Source organism: Biomphalaria glabrata, chromosome 10 (assembly GCF_947242115.1).
Source record: "Biomphalaria glabrata chromosome 10, xgBioGlab47.1, whole genome shotgun sequence".
Classification (NCBI taxonomy): domain Eukaryota; kingdom Metazoa; phylum Mollusca; class Gastropoda; family Planorbidae; genus Biomphalaria; species Biomphalaria glabrata.
The window spans coordinates 25287698-25303572 of record NC_074720.1 but is presented as its reverse complement, the minus strand read 5'-3'; the positions used below and the strand labels follow the sequence as shown (position 1 = coordinate 25303572).

At 37.0% G+C, this 15875-nt stretch overlaps 1 protein-coding gene across 2 annotated transcripts in view; it reads left to right on the top strand.

Annotated features, from left to right (window-relative positions):
* LOC106070894 (putative ammonium transporter 1) overlaps positions 1-15875 on the top strand; it is a 114456-nt gene that overhangs the window by 20135 nt on the left and 78446 nt on the right. The gene's annotated exons all lie outside the window — the stretch shown is intronic.

The window sequence follows — 15875 nt, the reverse complement described above, 5'->3', positions numbered from 1 at the left end:
TGTAGTAACTGATCTTTTAATATTGGGTTGTAGCTCAATAAAGCTAGTCCAACAAAACCTTTGTTGGCTTATTATTTTTTTAAAATATAGAATATGAAATAAACTTTCCTAAAAATTGAAAGGAACTTTAATTACCAAACTCAATTTCTCTCTGTCTGGTCAAAATCTTTTGCAAGTTATTTCTCCCACTTCCCATTCTCGAATAAAGTTGAAAATTTGAACATTTATTCATTGTAGATTAAAACCATAGACTATATATATATACAGGACTGCCAACACTAAGGGTAACTAAGCATTAGTTTCGTTCTACTCCAAAATGTGAGACGAGGTACTTCCGGTATAAACTTATTTTACGACATTCACGATGTTTGAATGATGATGCCAGCTTGGATAATATATATTTTTTCTATTTTCATCACATCTGATAATTACTTTTTACAGTGTATACTATTAATATGAGTTAAATAAGCGATAAATGAAAGAGTCAATACAGTTTTGAGAGTGTCATTTATTACCTAGGTAGCTTATAATGGGTGATAGAAGTTAAGTCTGTGAGTGAGTCAGTCTAAACAAAAATAAAAATAGTGAGTCCCTGAGCCTACACACTGACATCTTTACCAACTTTTATTTACATCTAGATTCTATACCTATTTTTAGCGGCCCCCGTAAGGGGAAAAAGCCGCTATTAGGATTGTGCAAAATGTCCAAAATGTTCTTACAAATCGTCGCAAAAAATGATCCGAATTTTATATGAAAAATCTAATAACGCTAATAAATGTTTGAAATCCCTCTTCTAATAAATAAAACAAATAATTTTCTCATTTACGAAAATTGGTTGTTCCGGATTTTTTATGAAAAATAGTTTAACTCTATTTATGTAAAATCGCACTTCTCTCTTACACTACATTTAACTTTCTAGCTAAAACGTACACGAATCTAATTATCGTTAATATTATGCTCCGATTTTTAAGGATAACAGCTTCCTAACACCAAAGTATGGTTTGAAAAAATCTACATATGGCTATGGTACATCTAATTTTCATAACAGACCATCCCACAAATTTATGTAACGGCATTTGATTAATCTGGAATTCTTATTTTCTCTCACTATAAATATATAAACATCCGGAACAATCTATTATAGAAACTTAAAACTAATGCGATGTTTCGGAAGGGAAATTAAATTTTAATCAGATTTTCAAAAGCTTTTAGTCTTTTTTTTCCTCGCTATTAACATAACGGACAGACAGACTGACAGACAAAACAAAAAAAAGCGTTTTTAATCCTTTTATATATATATATATATATATATATATATATATATATATATATATATATATATATATATATATATATATATATATATTAAGTCTAACTAGCCCATCAAATGAAATGCTAAAAGAACAAACTCGGTGCACCAATGTCTATGATCCCTCGAGAAGCTGCTCGTATAGATGACATTTTTTTAGTCTAACTAGGACGTGTGACGTAATGGAATTTTTTTCCTTTGACGTCATATGGAGTTAATTCTTTAAATGAAATGCTAAAAGATCTCACTCGGTGCACCAATGTCTATGAACACTCGACAAGCTGCTCGTATAGATGACATTTTTTAGTCTAACTAGGACGTGTGACGTAATGGAATTTTGTTCCTTTGACGTCATATGGAGTTAATTCTTTAAATGAAATGCTAAAAGAAATCACTCGGTGCACCAATGTCTATGAACCCTCAACAAGCTGCTCGTATAGATGATATTTTTTAGTCTAACTAGGCCGTGTGACGTAGTGGATTTTTTTTCCTTTGACGTCATATGGAATAAATTCTTTAAATGCTAAAACAACTCGGTAAAGTAATCTATATTATAAAGTAGAATGTGTGGTGTATGTATGGATGTATGTTACTTATAGACATCAAAACCGCTTGACCAATCTTGATAAAACTAGGCAGGAATGTTCCTTGGGTACTAACTTAGACCGTAGTGTATGTATTGTAGCCCTAAAACAAACTTAAGACCCTAAAAAAAAATTAAGTTGTCCGACTCTATTACAGCTATAGTATTTTATGGATCTAGGCCATGTCTACAATGTTGACATGAGAAAAGATAGAAAGGATTTAGACCTAGATCTAATTTTAAGAAATACACTTTGCGCATATAAATTTTTACTTTGACACATGAAAAGACAAAAGAAGATCCATTGATTTCATTATATAATAAAATTAACCTTCAATTTTGTGTTTCAAAAGCATTTTTTATTTTGGTAATAGGCGATATTATGCCGCCCACGCCTGATCCGGTTCTTTCTGTGGTCTTACTGTAGACAATAAGCTCCTAAACCTACCCTCCAAAGCTGTACCATCGCAAATTAATATTAAGCCGAAAAAAAAATATTTAGTTTTCAAGTTCTTTTATCATTGTTGTAATGAAAAATACGCCATTTTGTTTACTACGTTCTTAAGAGGATGTAACTCTCCATCCCAGAAGTTTAAAAAACAATAAACTAAGATCAAGTATCACTGAACTATATATTATTTTGATGGAATTTAGTATGATCAAAATTTAGATTTAGTGCTAGCTTTAGGGTTAGGGTTGGAATTAGGTTTAGGGTTAGGTTTAGGATTAGGTTTAGAATTAGGGTTAGAATTAGGTTTAGGGTTAGGATTAGGTTTAGAATTAGGGTTAGGGTTAGAATTAGGTTTAGGGTTAGGTTTAGGATTAGGATTATTAGGTTTAGAATTAGGGTTAGGGTTAGAATTAGGGTTAGGGTTAGAATTAGGTTTAGGGTTAGGTTTAGTGCTAGGTTTAAGATTAGGTTTAGAATTAGGGTTAGGTTTACTGCTAGGTTTAGGGTTAGGGATTTGGGGTTAGGTTTAGGTTTATAATTACGGTTAGTTTTAGGATTAGGGTTAGGTTTAGAATACGTTTAGTGAAGCCTAACCCTAACCATAAATCTAACCCTAAACCTAGCACTAAACCTAACCCTAAACCTAGCACTAACCCTAAACCTAAATACTAAACCTAACCCTAAACCTAGCACTAACCCTATCCCTAAACCTAAATACTAAACCTAACCCTAAACTTAATTCCCTAAACCTAGTACTAAACCTAAACCTAAATACTAACCCTAAACCTAATTCTAAACCTAACCCTAATTCTATTACCTAATTCTTATTCTAAACTAACCCTAAACCTAGCAGTAAACCTTTTATTTTGATCCTACTTAACCTAATCCTAAACTATAATATAGTGCTCCAAACGATATATAGTTCAGTGACATTTTTTTCTTTACTTCCTCTCCAGAACATCATAACAATATGGCGTTGCCTCTATTACAGCAATAATAAGGAACCGTAAAAACTAAATTTTTTTTTTCGGCTTAATATTAATTTGCGATGGTACAGCTTTGGAGGGTAGGTTTATGAGCCTATGGTCTACGGTAGGACCACAGAAAGAACCGGATCAGGCGTGGGCGGCATAATATCGCCTATTACCATTTTTTACATTAATTAGTTCCTTATATCTGTGATTACAGATTTCCTGACGAACATTCTTTCATTAGACTAATTTAGACAATTCCGTAATGAATCGCGTACTAAATATTAAATCGTTTAATTGTTTACTTTATAATCCCATCCCTAGATCTAAAACTCTAATTCAACTCTAAGATGATAAAACTTCTCTTCGCACAGATAGTTTTATACTTTAACACATAAACATATTAATTGAAGTCCATTCATTTCATATTTTGATTAAATAAACATTCAAATTTGGTTTTTAAAGCTACATTCATTTACGAAAGCTGCGAAGCCGAGTTGAGATAGGCCTAGATCTATATTCATTCATGAATCGCGTACTAAAAATTATTTCGTTTAATTGTTCACTTTATAATCCCATTCATTTAACAAAGCTATCGCTCTTTTCGTTTTTAATAGATATGAATGTATCGACTTCGGGTAAACCCATTTTCGCAAACCTAATTTTTAGTTTCGTAGCGAAAGAGAAAAAACTTGAAAGAATCATTAGTTAAGTTTAACATACATCTAAATCCAATCCACTATATTAGTAAACACAAACTTAGACCCGCAGGCCGCGGGTAATGTCTGGCGAACATCCTTTCATTAGACATTACCAAATGGTTACACATTAACAGTGATTAACACATCTCTCTACTGATTCTTTTCCTAGGCCTAGGTCTAAAACTCTTATTGAACTCTAAGATGATAAAACTTCTTTTCGCAAAGATAGTTTTATGCTTTAACACATAAACATACTAATTATTGTCCATTCATTTCATATTTTAATCAAATTAACATTCAAATTTGTTTTTCTAAAGCATTTTTAATACATTCGTTCGCTGTTCGCTGAAGCTGCGTAGCCGTGTTAAGATAGGCCTATATTCATTCATGAAAAAAGGTCACGCATGCACAACACAGAATGAACTCTATAAAAGCCAATTTTTAACTCTAGATTAGTGTAGATTTAGATCTACTTTATACTTTAACACATGAACATACAAAATTAAGTCTATTCATCTCAAATTTTAATTAAATATATGTAGGCCTAAAAGCAAATGTTTTAATTAGAAAAAATGGATTTAAGCATATTAGCTATTTTGATTTGATAGCTTCATTCACACAATTTTTACATTCACACATTCGCTTTACTTATTACATTATTATTTCGTTTAATTGTTTACAAAACACTCTCAGTGACTATATCGACAGTAATGCGCAAATAAAGACCCGCGGGTAGTGGGTAACATATGTCTAGTGTTTATTAAACCTTGTAATGTGACTCGCATTTTAAAAAGACATAATAGCTAGATTTAGATCTAATCTAGATTTTATACACTAGATCTAGATTTTTGTTTACACTAGAGCTAGATTTTTTACACTAGAACTAGATTTTTTTTCTTGCACTAGAGCTAGATTTTTAAAACTAGATTTAGATTTAAGTTCTAATTAAAATCATTATAGAATATAGATTTAGAATTTCTTGGTCTAGTTTAGAATGTTTGTTATTTTACATGTTTCGGATGTTCCTTCAGAGTTGTAGTCCAAACCTCCCGTAGGACGACGGGGGATGGCAGCGGGCAGGGCTTGAACCTGGGACCCTCGATGAATCCAAACGACAGTCCAGCGCGCAAACCGCACTACCAGACAGCCATAATTTAGACTAGATCAAGATCTATACTTTTAATTTATAGGCTTAAAGTGTAGATTTTTATTTCTAAAGTCTAGATTGTCATTATATCAATATTGCAATGTTATAAAATACTAAAACTAATCTAATATTTTAATATTTCATATTGCAATTAGTCTATTAATGATTATCTAATTGATTGTTTTTTTATATATAAATCTTATCTAAATTACATCTACATTATCCCAAATATATATTTTAGATCTAGATCTAGTAGATATAGATATTGAGAGTGCTAAATTAGTAGTTTAATTTAGGTAGATTTATATCCTCATTCTAGTTCCATTTAGGCCTAAATATATATGGCTCCTTTTGTCTCGAAAGGCAATGGATGCGCCCAAGTGAGTCACTGGTTTTGGCTTAATCTTGAGACGGGGAAGAATCTGGTGTGGCTAATCAAGCCAATTCTAGAACGGCAGACTTTGCCACAATTCGTACATTTGTATGCCTCTGATTTAGGGCTAGCAGACAGGGCAGCTTTCTTTTTTTCCCTCTTGATTAAAGCCGCTTCAATTCTTTTGTTCTCAGCAAGGGTTGTCCCAGCACGCACAGTCTGTCTCCATGCACTCCGGTCTTTGGCTATGTTTTCCCACATACTTTCACTGATGCCTGAGGCTCTCATGTCTCGCTTGCAGACATCTCTATATGTTAGTCTTGGGCGGCCCTTGGGTCTGACTCCTTCCACAAGCTCAGCATATAAGATATCTTTCGGGATTCTACCATCTGGCATGCGGGTGACATGTCCGAGCCAGCGTAATCTCCTTTGTGTCAGGAGAGCATACATGCTGTTCATATTGGCCAGTCTCAAAACTTCCTGATTGGAGACATGGTCCCTCCAAGAGATGCCCATTATGCGTCTCAGGCAGCGCAAGTGGAAACTATTCAATCTGTGCTCTTGGTACATGTATGTTGACCAGCTTTCACTGCCATAAAGGAGAGTGCTCACAACACAGGCGTTGTAGACTAGGATTTTGGTCGCTGTGGTCAATTTACCATTTTCCCAGACGCGCTTGGAGAGTTTTGCCAATGCTGTGGTAGCTTTTCCTATCCTTTTTGTCAGCTCGATGTCTAAGTCTAGGTTACTGACAATTGTTGAACCCAAGTAGGTAAATTCCTGCACCACTGAAAGGGTGAAAATATTTTAGATCTAGATCTAGTAGATATAGATATTGAGAGTGCTAAATTAGTAGTTTAATTTAGGTAGATTTATATCCTCATTCTAGTTCCATTTAGGCCTAAATAAAAATGCTCAATACCAAAAGATTTTCTAAAATCGCTCTTCTGACATATTGTACATATCCGGTAGTTGTCATTCCGTTATGTGTACGTATATTATCAATAGTAGGCTATTAGTTTGTAACCAGTTTGTCATTAGATTAAGAGCAATGCCTGGTCGTGCGGTTAGTGCGCAGGACTGATTATCTCTACGGTCTCGGTTTCATACCCTGCTCGATGTCATCCACAGTCGATCAGCGAATATGCGGATCCGACAGGGGTCCGTCTCCCACGGGGGCCGCCTCTGAGTTTGTGTGGCAACACAGACTCTCTTTGTAATCTTGTTTGCTTTGATTTTGTTTATTTATGTGAGATTTTAATACTAAACCATCAGTTGCCCCAGCGCAGCTTAGGGAGTTTTGAGTTTTAAAAAACAAACCCTACCAGGAGTTTTTGAAGTTAAACCCCTCTCTTATATAAAGCAAAACAAAACAAAAAAGCAAACGAGAATCCCCAAATTCCAAGAGCATAGTTAAGGAAGATTTTGATATTAAAACCCCCTCCAAAATTTACGATAAACCCCCTCTTCAATATGAAAATAAACCAAATTATGCACTTAAAATGTTATGAGCGTAGCTAAATGGGTTTTGACTCAGTTTTAAGTCAAATTCAAGCATCTTCAATAAAAAAAAAAAAGCAAATTACGCACTCAAAATGCTATGAGCGTTGCCAAAATGGGTTTTGAGTTTAAATCCCCCTTCAGAAGGGTTTGATGCTAAAAAAATACCTATTCAATATAAAAAAGCAATTCACACACTAAAATTATTAGAGCGTAGCCAAGCCAATTGGGAGTTTTGAGTTTAAACTCCTTTCCAACAGATGATTTTGAGTTTAAATTCCCCCTACGGAGCGTTTTGAGGTGGAAAACCAATATCTTCAATATTATTCTAAAGCAAACTACGATTACTAAATTCTATGATCGTAGCTAATTGGGGTTTTGAATTTAAAAAACAACAACAACAAAGTCTTGAGATTTTTTAGTTTAAAACCCCCAACAGATGATTTTGACGATAAAACAATTCCTAGAGCGTATTCAAGAGAGGTTACACATTTCTACCAGTGGCGGGGGCTCCATTAATAAAGTGCATTGAATAGTCATCTGCCGAAATTGAAAAACACTAAATGTGGCTCAACAAAGATGGTTAAGACAGATTTTAGGAGTCAGTTATTGAGATCGTGTCTAAATCAAGGAAATCCTATGCCGAACTGGGAGTCGACCCCTTAGTAAGATTGTGACAGAGCGTCGCATGACGTTTGCGGGACATGTTCTCCGACAAATAATTATGCATAATAAGACTTGCAATGACATTCTAGTACAACTTGGTGCCACACATTCATGGATGTCCTCAGAGCAGGTGGGAAGAGGCCTCAGACATTACCAGTGACAGATTTTTTTGGAAACAGTTTGACGGCTAATGCGCCAAACGGCGCGGGAGGGTCTAAGTCAGTAAGAATAGCACATTAATTTTTGAAATGAAACTTTTTAATAGCATGAAAATGCACTGTAGATACCTCAGAATATGCATTTAGTTGGCTTTCAATACCAAAAATAGTGCTTGGCGGCGCCCGCGCTGTGGGAGCTCTCAGCACTCCCCCAGACCCCCTTGCTGGCAATGGCGGGGAGTCAACAATTTTTCCACTAACTACAGGAAGAACCTATTTTTGCAACTCTAGTGTAGGCACTCAACGAAAAGGCAGGCAACTCAACACAGTTTAACAGGAAATACGGACAGGTGTTTATTCAGTAGGACAAACACAGAACATGATGATTCATCCTTCAGCTTCCTCAGAGTCAAATGGTGTTGACGAGTGCGGACCGCACTCATCACTCCCCCCTAGTGACGCCACTGCTCTAAGATGCGTACCTCTTCCCAACAATTTCCATTAATATATTGGAGTATACGGACAAGAAATTCTTTAAAAAATGAACCGCACAACTAAACCGGTTTCCCATGCGAACAACTTTGTACACATTACACTTTATTAGGCATAGCCTACCAATCCTGATCATAATCACTATCTACTTTATAGGTCTAGACTAGATATAGAATACAGAATACTAGTCGACCATCGACGTAGCATACGCCGCTATTTTGCAACCTTAGGCCACTGCAGCCTATGCGACCGCAGTGGGACCCGCACTTTCATGGGACCCGCACTTTCATAGGACCCGCGCTAATTCAAGGTGTATAAATTATTAAATTAACCCATATTATAACTTAAAAGAGATTTCCTGCCCCCTCCTATCGATTTACCGGGAGCTCCTGGAAATCTCCCGAAATTGCAAAATATACGAAAAAGTCCTTAAAATATACGGAAATATATAGACAAAAATTGTCATTTTGGGGTATCAGTCAATATGGAAAACGCCAATCCTACGAGCGATAAATGAAAAACGGCAGTATGCGTTAGCCGTAATTGTGTAATCTGGTTAAAGAAGCTTCTCTCTCCTCAAACTAATGAAGAATTACTTGAGGTCAACAATTCTCATAGATAGATTGAATCATTTGGTAATTCTTGCAATTGAACGTAATCTTTGTAGGAAACAGAATTATCATGATATACTGTATGACTTTGCTACACGCAATGCTCGTAAAGTAATTCTGTACGTAGTAAAAAATGAATAAAATGCAAAGTCGAATTTATTTTCTAATTCAAACTCTTAAATTTCACTAATTATCCGCTTCCCTACCCAAACTTGGCCCCGCGAAATCCGTTTCGCATTGGGCCCCACAATGGTTAAGTCCGGCCCTGCTATTTAGTGACGGGTGAAAATACATAGTAGATTACTTGTTCTCTTTCCATGACTTCTTGGTCACAATGCTATTTAGTGTTTGTAAAATGTTTGTTAGTAAAATGTTTAACATGTTTCGGATGTTCCTTCAAAGTGGAAGATAGTTTAATTCCTAGTGCAAACCTCCCGAAGGACGAAGGGGGATGGGAGCTGGCTAGGTTTGAACCCAGGACTATCAATAAATCCAAACGACAGGCCATCGCGCTAACCGCACGACCAGGCAGCCATCCGTAGTAACGGGTAAATACTACTTGTTCTCCCCCCCCCCCCCTCTTGTTTTTTCGTTGGGGTAACTCTAATCGCAGAAATAAAAGAGTGATCTTTCTTCTTGAGCCATGAAGAGAATTATATACAATGTATATAGATATCTAGAATCTATGATCAGCATTAGTAGGCCTACTAGTGGGTTCTAGTGCACTATGCTGTTCGCATCAGATTCACTTCTTAATATGAAACTATTGTTTACATAATAAATAAATCTGCACCCCTAAGCTGTAAGAAGATACGCTATTTCCTTAATAGATTATAGATGTAAATTTTGTTCAAATTGTTTAATACATTTAAATCTATATCTAGATTAATGTCTGGCCTCTATTTCGCCTAATTTAGCTTGTCGTCAACTGTATAAAGAGGATGTGTCAAAACTGCGCGCTATAAAGTAGTTGTTTTTTTTAACTTACAACTAAAACAAAGTTCGTATCAAAATTCTTTTTTTAAAAACAACATTTGAATCAGTATTCCATTCAATGAGTTAGTCAATAAATGGAAAATATATTTTATAATGATCCATTGATATTTTTTCCGTTGTGACCTTAGGTGCAAATTTTTTGTACAATGCGCGAATCTATGAATAAAGCTTGAGATTTTAATGAAGAAGTCCATGACATTTAAAAAACAAAACAAATACCTCTCCTGATTTTTTTCATTTAAATGTGTTGTTGTTTTTTTTGTGTGTGTGTTTTTTTTATCTGCTTGCATATATAATTTTAAAAATTAAGTAATTAAATAGTTCACTTTCGGAAAAGAAAAAAGTAGCCGTTGCACAAGAACTTTAAGTGATCTAAAATATCATGATGTCCGTTTTTCATTTTCTCTTCTAGTTTCTGAGATCTAAATGGGACGGACGGACGGGCGGACAGATAGACCACACAAAACTAAAAGCGTCTATTCCCCTTTCGGGGGGGGGGGGGGGGAAGCGCTAAAAATATTATTTAAAAAAAACTAGCTAAGGGGAAAAAGCTCCATATTTACATATATATATATATATATATATATATATATATATATATATATATATATATATATATATATATATGGCTCCTTTTGTCTCGAAAGGCAATGGATGCGCCCAAGTGAGTCACTGGTTTTGGCTTAATCTTGAGACGGGGCAGAATCTGGTGTGGCTAATCAAGCCAATTCTAGAACGGCAGACTTTGCCACAATTCGTACATTTGTATGCCTCTGATTTAGGGCTAGCAGACAGGGCAGCTTTCTTTTTTTCCCTCTTGATTAAAGCCGCTTCAATTCTTTTGTTCTCAGCAAGGGTTGTCCCAGCACGCACAGTCTGTCTCCATGCACTCCGGTCTTTGGCTATGTTTTCCCACATACTTTCACTGATGCCTGAGGCTCTCATGTCTCGCTTGCAGACATCTCTATATGTTAGTCTTGGGCGGCCCTTGGGTCTGACTCCTTCCACAAGCTCAGCATATAAGATATCTTTCGGGATTCTACCATCTGGCATGCGGGTGACATGTCCGAGCCAGCGTAATCTCCTTTGTGTCAGGAGAGCATACATGCTGTTCATATTGGCCAGTCTCAAAACTTCCTGATTGGAGACATGGTCCCTCCAAGAGATGCCCATTATGCGTCTCAGGCAGCGCAAGTGGAAACTATTCAATCTGTGCTCTTGGTACATGTATGTTGACCAGCTTTCACTGCCATAAAGGAGAGTGCTCACAACACAGGCGTTGTAGACTAGGATTTTGGTCGCTGTGGTCAATTTACCATTTTCCCAGACGCGCTTGGAGAGTTTTGCCAATGCTGTGGTAGCTTTTCCTATCCTTTTTGTCAGCTCGATGTCTAAGTCTAGGTTACTGACAATTGTTGAACCCAAGTAGGTAAATTCCTGCACCACTGAAAGGGTGTGGTTCCCAATTTGTATTATAGGTATTTCTGCAACGTCTTGTGCCAGGATTTCGGTCTTGGAGAGACTTATAGTAAGGCTAAACTCTTGACAAGCAGCTGCTAAGGCGTTCACTAGCTTCTGTAGACCTCCTTGTGAATGAGATACGAGTGCCGCGTCATCGGCAAACAGCAGCTCCCTTATCAAGATACGACGCCTTTTCGTTTTGGCTTTAAGACGTGCCAGGTTAAAGAGCCTTCCATCGGATCTGCTATGGATGTATATTCCGTCTTCCAGGGATTTAAAAGCACTGGATAGTACGACTGAGAAGAAGATGCCAAAAAGTGTAGGGGCCAGTACACATCCTTGTTTTACACCGCTCTTAATGGAGAATGGCCTGGAGGAAGAACTTTCAAACTGAACGGTGCCCTGCATATTTTCGTGAAAAGCTGACACTAGTTTTCTTAACTTATTTGGACAGCCGATTCTCTCTAGTACAGCAAACAGACCGCTTCTGCTAACAAGGTCAAAGGCCTTGGTCAAATCAATAAAAGCTATGAAGAGGGGCTGCTTTTGTTCTCTGCTCTTCTCCTGTAGCTGCCGCAGAGAGAAAATCATATCTGTTGTAGATCTTCCTTCCCTAAAGCCACACTGCGACTCTGGATAAACACGATCTGCCAGGATCTGTAATCGCTTTAGTAACACTCTAGCAAAAGCCTTTCCGACTATGCTAAGCAGTGAGATGCCTCTGTAATTGTTACAATCAGAGCGGTCGCCTTTATTTTTATAAATTGTAACAATGTTGGAGTCTTTCAATTCCTGGGGGACCATTCCTTGTTCCCAGCACAAGCTTAGCAGTTCATGGAGTGGTTTGATTAGGGCATGTTTTCCAGCCTGAATTACTTCAGCAGGAATGCCATCTCCTCCGGGTGTTTTCCCATGTGCAAGCATGTCAATGGCAATGCTCAGCTCCTTTACTGAGGGCGTTTCGTCTAATTCCGTCAAAACTGGAAGTGATAGGAAGTTGGAAACAGCATTTGGTGAGATGGCGTTTTCAATCTGGTAGAGTCCTGCATAGTGTTCTACCCATCGTTCCATTTGCAGCGCACGATCGCTGATGATTGAGCCATCTTTTGACTTGAGTGGAGCACACTTGCTGGTGTGAGGTCCAAAGGCTTTTCTCATGCCCTCATATAGTCCTCTTATGTTACCACAGTCGGCACAAGATTGAATATCTTCGCATAGCTCCTGCCAGTATTTGTTAGCACATTGTCTCGCTACTCTTTGGGCATTGTTACGTGCAGCTCTGAGCCTTATTAAGTTGCTTGGGGTGGGATCCTTCTTGTAGATTAGCATAGCTGCTCTCTTGTTCGTAGTGGCAGTTTCCATTTCTGGTAGGCTAGCTTCAAACCAGTCTTCGCTTTTCTTGGTTTTGTTTCCAAAGACCAGTGATGATGTTTGGTAGATTGTTTCACGCATAAACGTCCAGCTTTTTTCTACCTCAGTCACAGAGAAGTTTTTAAAAGCTTCCTCTAATTTGTTCTCAAATTCGGTGCAAAGATCAGGATTTTTTGTGCTAGTAGTATTCAGGCGTGATTTTCTTTTTCCCTGTGAAGTGTGGATCTTAGTTGGCAGCAGTCTTGTCCGGCATGACACTAAAGTATGATCAGTATCACAATCCGCGCTTTGGTAGCTACGTGTCAGCAGTATATTTCCAATGTCCTTTTTTCGTGTCAGTATCATATCCAGCTGGTGCCAGTGCCCAGACCTAGGGTGCCTCCATGAGACACAGTGCTGTGGTTTTGTTCTGAAGTATGTGTTGGTAATGCAGAGCTTATGGTATGTGCAGAATTCAAGCAGTCTTTGTCCGTTCTCATTCATCTTTCCGATTCCAAAAAGCCCAAGACAGTCTGGCCAGGTAGTGTGATCTGATCCTACTCTGGCATTGAAGTCACCTAGAAGGATCATATGTTCTTTTTGAGGAATGTTTGCAATGGCTTCTTTGAGGTCTTCATAGAACTTGTCTTTGTCCTCCTGAGGCGAGCATAGTGTGGGGGCATAGGCACTAATTAGAGTGACTTTTCCAGATGCTGTCATCATACTTATGCTTAGTAGCCGTTCCGAGCCACCAACTGGGGGGACTATCATGGGAAGAAGACTGTTCTTGACAGCAAAGCCCACACCATGTATTCGAGTCTCATCCTGTGCTTTCCCTTTCCAAAAGAAAGTGTAGTCAGTCTCGCGGAGCATGCCGTTTTCGGCCAGTCGGGTTTCTTGCAGGGCTGCAATGTCAATATGTAGCCTTTTTAGCTCGTTGTTTATAACTGCCGTCTTCCTTGCATCGTCGATCTGCCTTAGATCATCAGTGAGACCAGGACACATTGTCCTGACATTCCAAGTGGCCAGTCGCATGACAGGGATTTTCTTTTTCAGTTTAATTTTTCTTCTTTTGATATATATATCAATACTGTAAGATCTATTTCCCTTTTCGATATCAAACTAAATGGACCGCATTCACCAATCGTTAACAAACAACATTTAGCCACACGATAATATTGATAAAACTATGAAAAAACATATCACGTGACAGCCTTTATGGATTAAATATTTTGTTTAGAACATATAGAGAATCACGTGACTAATTGTTGTTTGTTTACGATTGGTGAATGAGGTCCATTATTTGCTGTTGATATGTGATGTAATGTTTGTGTGAGAGTTAATCACTTTAGCGGATTAGGAAGTGTGTGTTGTTGTTTGTTATCTAATATGGTTGAGTATAGCCTGTGTGTGTTTTGTAGATAGGGCTTTTCGTTTATCTATTTCTACTTGTATTTAAGAGTATATCAACAATCACCACTATTTAATTAGCTAACTATTTTTAATTCTTGTTTTATTAAGAACAATGAATAAAAGTGCAAAATTTCAACTTGATATTGTTATTTTCCTGCCATGCACACCGCCTTCCAATCTAGTACAGAAGGTGCGCACTGATAGAGATAGACTAGGAAGGATGTTGACATTAGGGAAAAAATAATAAAGTTCCGCCCAACTCTATAGTTTATGAAGAGGCTCTACTCAAGGCAGACGTTGTTCTACGTATTTGTGATGCCCCCATGTAAATAAACATCTTTATGGTTGAGTTCATTAGAATAAAGACATTCTTAGAGCATATCTTCGACTTCGACAGACTCTTGCTGATGAAGGGGAGGAAACGGAAACATACTTGTTTGAGGTGGATACAGTTGTCGGCGAGCTTCTGAAAATATGCAAGACTCGCTACAAGACATAAACGACTCGATGCGTTAACACAAGAACATGATGGTGAACATGATAGAGAACAAGGTGGATGAAAGTGCATTGCAAGTAGAAGACCAAGTAGACCAAAGTGGTAAAATTGTGTCGCAAGCGAAAGGAGAAATAGACTCGTTGGTGAAGGAACAGTTGCCTGTAGACTCGTTACTGAAGTTGCGTGGTTAAGACTGTGGTCCCATTATTAAGGATGTTGAGGTGGTGGTAATTTTACAAAATGTTGATTTGGAATAACTTCTATATTATTGAGAATTATAGTTGCAAGTGCGAAGTTCTTTCATTCAGATAAACACAATTTTCATTATAGGTACATGAATTGGAAAACATGAAGTAAAGATTAACATCAAAACTTTTAGGGAATTTATGAACTTTTTATATAAGCATTACATAATTTAAGCTTAGAGTAAACTCGAAGGACATTACCCGCTGCCTGCGGGCCATAGCTTGTTTACTAATCTAGTGGATTGGATTTAGATGTATGTTAAACTTAGCTAATGATCCATTCAAGTTTTTCTCTTTCGCTACGAAAATATAAATAGTTTTGAGAAAATGGGCTTACCCGTTTAGCCGATACATTCATATCTATTAAAAACGAAAGCATCGCGAGATGAATAAAATATAAAGTACAACTAAAACGGGTTTACCCGATTTGTTAAATAAATGAGATTATAAACTACGCCAGGACGTCTAAATTCGCAGATATAAGGAACGAATTTATGTAAAAATGCTTTAGAAACACAAATTTGAAGGTTAATTTTATTAAATGATGAAATCAATAGACTATATTTTGCATTTTCATGTGTCAATGTAAAAAACTATCTGTGCAAAGTGTAGTTTTAAAAATTAGATCTAGATCTATATCCTTTCAATCTAAACATGGCCTAGATCCATGAAATAGTAATACTTTCATAGAGTTGGGCAACTTTTTTTTAGGGTCTTTAATGAAGTTGGTCAAGTCAGTAACAATAAGACCTGACAGCTCAAAGTACACTACATTTGAGATGTGCGAGTTTCGCCTCTTCCATTACAGTAGAACATTGACCTTTGTTTTCTTGTACCGCCCACCACCAAGCAAGAAAAATGAATTGATAACAAAGGCTTTCATCGAAGAATTTCAAGACCTCCTTGACAGTCACATAGCAACAAAAGATCATTTTGTCATAGGCGATGTGAA